Raw genomic sequence first — 7193 nt, 5'->3', positions numbered from 1 at the left:
AAAAAAACGAAACCATTTTATAATCTTTCATATCATTTAATTCTAAAAGATAAACCACATTCTTCGCTTATTACAACAATGTAGACACACAACACGCATGAACAATCCTAAACCAGAATGAAATACACATAATGTCTATTTATTTTCGTCTGACATCGATCCAGTTCCACAGTTGTGAGTTAACTCTGAGTCACTTAGAATCAATTCATTTCCAATGTTTTAAATCCAGAGACCAGAGTCAAATCTTACCTCGGAAGTGAGTCCTTGAGAATGACCCATGGTGTCACAAATCCTACGTTTACGTACCATCGATTTGTATTCATTCAGTTAATGCAGCGATACTCTGTATCACTGAATTCGCAAAGCACGTATTGCCTAGGTTCTCCATTATTTGGAACAGTATCGTTAAGTTGTTGACTAGCGATATAATAAATTATCAAATACTAATTCCCAGTGTTGAAAAGCTGGGTCCGGTGCCCTGTCTGACAGTGGGTATCCCCGTGGGAAAACCCGTTTACTATTTATAGTAAAAATGAAGAAATTCCGCGTTTTTGGAAAATTCCGCGATTCCGTCTTTCCGCGATATGACAACACCGAAATACGTATGCCTCGACTAGAATCAAGATGGCGATTTCTTAAGCTAAATAGCCACTTTCACGAAATTTTAGCTTTAAACAGATTCTCCAGGGGCAGGGCGGATCTAGGATTTTCCAAAGGGGGTGACTGACAAGAAATGTAATGACAAGACTGTGACACACTCGACTAGCGAGCCGCGCAGAGGCGAATTCCGAGCGAGGAGAGTTTGTGGGTATTTTCTCGCCTATCGAATCAGTCGATGTACTCACTGTGCAAGACACTTCCGGTTTATCAGAGACGGAACTGCCTCAGCCCCAGCAGGATCCCCATGATTTAAAGGGTCTTTACGACGAACTAAATGTCGATAGTCTCGAGATTTCGGAGGGTGATCGGAAGGATTTTAAGAGGGTCCTAGCGCAGCATCAGGGTGTATTTTCTCGGGGGCAGGGGGGAATTTGATATTGGGAGGACACCCCTCATAAAGTTTGAGATCGATACCGGGGAGCAGAAGCCGATTAGGCAGCATCAACGACGTCTGCCGCCCCGTTACAAGCAATTTGTTGAGGGGTACACTGCAGAACTGTGTGACCAAGGTCTTATAAGGCCATCCCAGTCGCCTTGGGCTAGCCCAATCGTCCTAGCCAAGAAAAGTGATGGCAGTTTGCGTCTGTGCTGTGACTACAGGAAATAAAACGACGTCACGTCACAACTAAAGACAGTCACCCATTGGGGCGAATAGATTCTACCCTCGAGGCGCTTTCGGGATCGTCATGGTTTTCCTCTCTGGATCTGACCAGTGGCTACTGGCAAGTGCCGATCCAACAATGTGACAAACCAAAAACAGCTTTTTGTTCTGAGAACCGTTTGTGGGAATGGAATGTTATGCAATTCGGTCTCAGAAATGCTCCGGCCTGTTTCACACGGCTCATGTCTTTGGCTCTTGACAAGGTGTTATGGAAAAAGCCTTGATCTACCTCGATGATGTCATAGTCCACTCTGCGGATGTGGCGTCACACATTTCTATTAGCTGTCAGAGGTATTCGGTTGTTTCAAAGCAGCAAATATGAAATTGAAGCCAAGAAAAGGTCACTCCTCCAAAAGCGGTTAAAATTCTTGGGCCATGTGATGAGCAGGAACGGAATTGAAACTGACCGGGCAAAAATTGACAAAGTCATAGGTTGGCCAGCCCCTACTAATGTATCAGAAGTACGAAGTTTCACTGGCCTCGTCACTTACTATTCAAGATTTATCAAGGGATTTGCGGAAATGTGTAAACCCCTCCATCTGCTCACAAAGAAGGGTCAGCCTTTCGAATGGGGTATAAGTCAGCAAGGAGCATTCGAAGGAATTAAATCTGCGTTGACAAGCCTTCCAGTACTGGCTTTCCCTGACTTTTCAGAGGGATCGTGGAAATTCATAGTTGATTGGGATGCTAGTAACTGGGCTATAGGTTCAGTTCTTTCACAGTTTCAAAGCGATCACACTAGTAATAGCATATGGGGGTCGAGTTTTGAGAGGCGGGGAGGAGAACTATTGCGCCACGAAGCGAGAAATGCTTGCTCTAGTCGAATCAGTTGACTATTTCCGCCACTACTTATTGGGCTGTAATTTCCTTGTCCGGACTGACCACGCAGCCCTAAAGTGGCTTCGGCCATCCAATATTCAATCAGGCCAAGTCGCCCGCTGGAATGAAAGGCTGGCGGACTACGATTTCGATATTGAGCACAGGCCCGGGCGCAATCACCAAAACGCTGATTCACTCTCGCGGATTCCCAAGAGGGTCCAGCGTAATGGAGATTTCCCTAGTTGCGGCGTTACCGGAATTCCAACAGTGTCATTCCTGCAAACAATTGGTATAGGGGATGTCCTAACTCCGGTCGAGATCGGTGATGCTCAGGATACCGATGATGACATTAGATAGTAGTCAAGGAATTAGTCCGAAAGGGTTTACAAAAGTCAAACACTGATTCCCTGTGTCAGTATGGTTCGAACGTGAGGATTCTTTTGGGCGAATTTGAACGCTTGGCTGTGGTAGAAAGCCTGCTTGTTCTGAAACCACTTCCTGGTGCCAGATTAGCCAAAAACCGGGTAGTTCTGGCAAATGTGCTATTACCTAAGGTCCTATCTCACCTCCATATTGGTATATCCGGTAGGCACTTAGGGACCACTAAGACAGAACGTAAAGTCCAACGGTTTTGGCGTTTTGGACTGGCGAAGGCAGTCAATAGCTTTGTCAAGCAGTGTCGTAAATATCAGCAATGCAAAAACCCTCCTAAACGACCTAGAGCGCCACTGGTACCAATGCCAATCGGTAGGAGAGGACAAAGGCTGCATATCGACATTGCTGGCCCACTGCAACGAACAAAACGTGGGAATATTTATATCATTGTGGTGCAGGACGCTTTCACCAAGTGGGTTGAGGCCTGGCCGGCTAGAAACCAGAATGCACCAACAGTTGCCAGGAAGGTCGTGAACCAGTGGATCACACGCTACGGATGCTCCGAAAGTATTCATTCGGACCTTGGATCCAATTTTGAATCTCGACTCTTCAGTGAGATGTTGAGCCTGCTTGAGATTGAAAAGAGACTAGAACGACCGCCTATCACCCCATGGGAAACGGCCAGGTCGAGAATTTTAACAAGTCTATTAAATCAATGTTGACCACGACGGTGAATGACATGGGGAATGACTGGGACGAGAAACTTCAGTCCTGTTTGATGGCTTTTCGTTCCAGTGTGCAGGAATCGACTGGCGAAACGCCATTTTTCAAGACATTCGGCAGTAAGATGACCTTACCACTGGACATTTTAGTTAGCCCTCCTGAGGAAGCTTCCACCTAACCAAGTTTAGCCAGGACATGTGTAGAAACCTGACTGAAGCTCATTAGAGAGTCCGTGGCCGCCTTGGAAAAGCCCAACGACGTCAGGCAGCAAATCACGATAGATTTGCTCAGCGTGGGGGGTACAACGTGGGTGACCGAGTATGGAGGTATAGCCATGCCCTCAAGACTGATGAGGCAGCCAAGTTCCATAAGCGCTGGATGGGTCCTCACATAATTGTTGAGAAAATCTCTGAGGTCACTTACCGGGTTCAGTGGGAGGGGGGTTTAGGCACCAAGGTTCGGACAGTGCATTTCAATAATCTGAAGCTCTGTCATGGACCCATAGCTGAGGTTTCCCCAAACAAATCGCGGATGAAAACACGAAGACGCCTTAGAACCCACCAACCGCCGGTCCATCCGACGAGCCCTGAACAGTCAGAGTCGGAGGATGAGGCATTTGTATTGGTACGGCGCCAGTAATAGGGAATATGGGGGTTCAAGCCAAAGGTCGAAGTGTCGAAAAATAAATTCTCGCACACTCGAATTTATTTTTCAACCCTTCAACCTTTGACTTGAACCCCCATATTCCCTATTACTCTTAATAATATTCATACATATGAATATGAATAACTTCTAAAATCAATTTTAATAGAATATTTGATATAAAAATGGAAGCAAATAAGAAGTACTACTATTCAACATGTAAAATCACTATAGATAAATCTCCAATAAGGGTAAAAAAATATTTTAAAGCGTAAGGTTTTAGCGAACTCTAACAAAAAGTAACGAGTAATTAACGAGTTGATGAAAATATCAATTTTAATAAAAAAATTACTAATAAATTATGAATGAACAGATACTACCTAACAAAAAGTAAAGAGTAATTAAAGAGTTGAAGAAAATATCAATTTTAATAGAAAAATTACTTATAAATGAATGAACAAATACTACAATTCAAAGAAATCGATTTACATGAATTAGAAAAATATTTTACAATTAAAAATTTTATTCCCAATAAAGATTTGATTAAAACTGCACGTTTCCGTTTTCAAGTGAAAAATATTACTGAATTAATGTTTAAAAATCATTATCTAATGATAGAGTTCTCGAATGAAAAAGATAATATCTTATTCAATACAATAATTCCAAAATTCACAACATTTGAAGAAATAGATCAACATTTGATAATTACAGATGAAATGCAATCACTTTTTAATAATGCAAATTCACACAAATCATTATTCATACACTTACGTTATTGCCCTTTCAGAGAATGTTATGTATTATTTTTCAGATTACAAGAGAAAAGATTTATCCCTGACATTCCAAATGAAAAATCATTCAAAGATGTTGGAATTCAATGTAATTTAGACAATAAAATCGAACCACCTAAATATGAACCTAATGAAAAAGCGTTATGTAATTGTGGAAAATATTATACTTGAAGCAATAAATCACACCATCTTAAATCAAAATATCATAACTCAAAAATAATAATTCAACTCTAAATATTCAAAATAAGATATTTCAGATTCCTTATCAATCTTTTAATTTTTTTTCTTAAATAAATGGAAGATTTCAGCATTCCAATTGGGAAAAGTGATTTAAAACATTATTTAGTTGCTGGAGGGTTAATATTGGCTGCACATTACTTTTACTATGAAAATATCAGTAAAGATCTATTGAATGAAAATATGAAATTGAGTAAAAAGTTAAAGAAGTTAAATGGAAACAATCACAGAAAAAATATTCATAAAAAAGTTAATATTGAATCAGATTAGTGAATTAATTAAATAAATAAATGGGTGAAAATATATTAAATTTATTACATCTTATTTACAGAAATCAAGAGCAACTGAAATTAATAATTATGGTTTCAGGTTTATTTTCATTCTCAGTTTACTCATTGAAACAGTTATTTGAATTTTATGATAACTGTAAAATTAGGTATACAGAATTAAAAGAAAACATAAATTATATTTCAGATAGAATTAATAATATTAAATGCTGTGAAATATGCAATAAAAAATATAAAAATTCAAAATCATTAAGGAATCATAAATATATTCACGAATTGAATGATAAATTACATAATTCAAATTAAGCAATAGACTGTTAAATTAGCTGAAAATGTGAAGTATATTGGCTGAAATATATAAAAATAAGCTATATTGTAACTATTTCTATACTTAGATTAATAATTTATATTTATAATTTTTATAAAAACTAATTTATATATGTAAGAAACCAAGAATTCTTACTTTCTTACTTTCATGGCAAGAATTCTTGGTTTCTTACTCGTACCTCTCATACATACATATATAAATTAGTTTTTATAAAAATTATAAATATAAATTATTAAACTAAGTATAGAAATAGTGATAATATAATCTATTTTTATATATTTCAGCCAATATATTTTATATTTTCAGCTAATTTTTCTAGTAATTTTTCTATTAAAATTGATATTCTTCAACTCGTTAATTACTCTTTACTTTTTGTTAGGTAGTATCTGTTCATTCATAATTTATTAGTAATTTTTTTATTAAAATTGATATTTTCATCAACTCGTTGATTACTCGTTACTTTTTGTTAGAGTTCGCTGAAACCTTACGCTTTAAAATATTTTTTACCCTTATTATATTGATTTATCTATATTGATTTTACATGTTGAACGGTAGTACTTCTTATTTGCTTCCGACTTTAGAAGTTATTCATATTCATAATATATATGAATATTATTAAGAGGAATAGGGAATATGGGGGTTCAAGTCAAAGGTGGAAGGGTTGAAAAATAAATTCGAGTGTGCGAGAATTTATTTTTCGACACTTCGACCTTTGGCTTGAACCCCCATATTCCCTATTACTGGCGCCGAAATCCAGAAATGAATTTGGACAGCTCGGGGTCTGAGGAGGAGTTAACCCCTGATCGGGTGGGGACTGACAATGAGCCTGGTCCGCAAGCAGCGGACATCGACCAAGTCGAAGCTCCAGCGATGCCTGCTGAGGTTTTCCAGGACAATCGCAACCAGCTTCGGTCTCGGAATGTTATTTGACCACCAGTAAGATACCGCGAGTTCGCCAGGTCATGTATCGGTTCATCGAAAACATGCACCTGCTGTCAGCAGCGCTGGTCTAGTGATAATGGACAACAAGGCAAAATGGCTAGAGAATGGGAGAGAAAGCACCTCCATTGGAGCGGTGTGGCCGAGCGGTTAGAGCGCTCGACTCTGGGAAGCCAGGTCGTGGGCTCGAACCCCGTACATTGCCGTAGGGCAAGACACTTATCCTCATTGCCTCTCTCCAGCCAGGAGTAAATGGGTACCTGGCCTGATAGATGACTCCTGAGCGTTTGTTGGCAGCTCGGTGTTACTTCTCGCCAGAGAGAGATGACTGATACATGTTAGAGTAAAGATTGGCCGGGGTAATAATATCGAAAAAAAATGTAAAGCGCTCTGAGCAGCCTGGCTGGATTTAGCGCTATATAAGACACATATTATTGTATTAATATTATTCATGGTTGAATCTCATAGAACGCATAACTATAGAAATGTTTTGTCGCTACTCTCTTTTTAGGAACAGACTGAAATATGGATTCTCCCACATTGGACGCCTTTAACTCCAAGACTAAGCGTTTGAAGGGTCAGCTCATCAAGGACGTGAGAAAGCTGCACGGGCTCAGGAGCCCTTATTTGAATTGAATGCGGGTGAGTTGGTACAGTCATGTGTTGAAAACCTTTACGGCCCTAAAATGGTTGTGGTGGGTGCGGTGATTCAGGGAATATAGGCAGCGGTC

The sequence above is a fragment of the Tubulanus polymorphus genome, chromosome 10, assembly GCF_964204645.1.
Source record: "Tubulanus polymorphus chromosome 10, tnTubPoly1.2, whole genome shotgun sequence".
Taxonomy (NCBI): Eukaryota; Metazoa; Nemertea; class Palaeonemertea; order Tubulaniformes; family Tubulanidae; genus Tubulanus; species Tubulanus polymorphus.
This window is presented reverse-complemented; position numbering follows the sequence as displayed.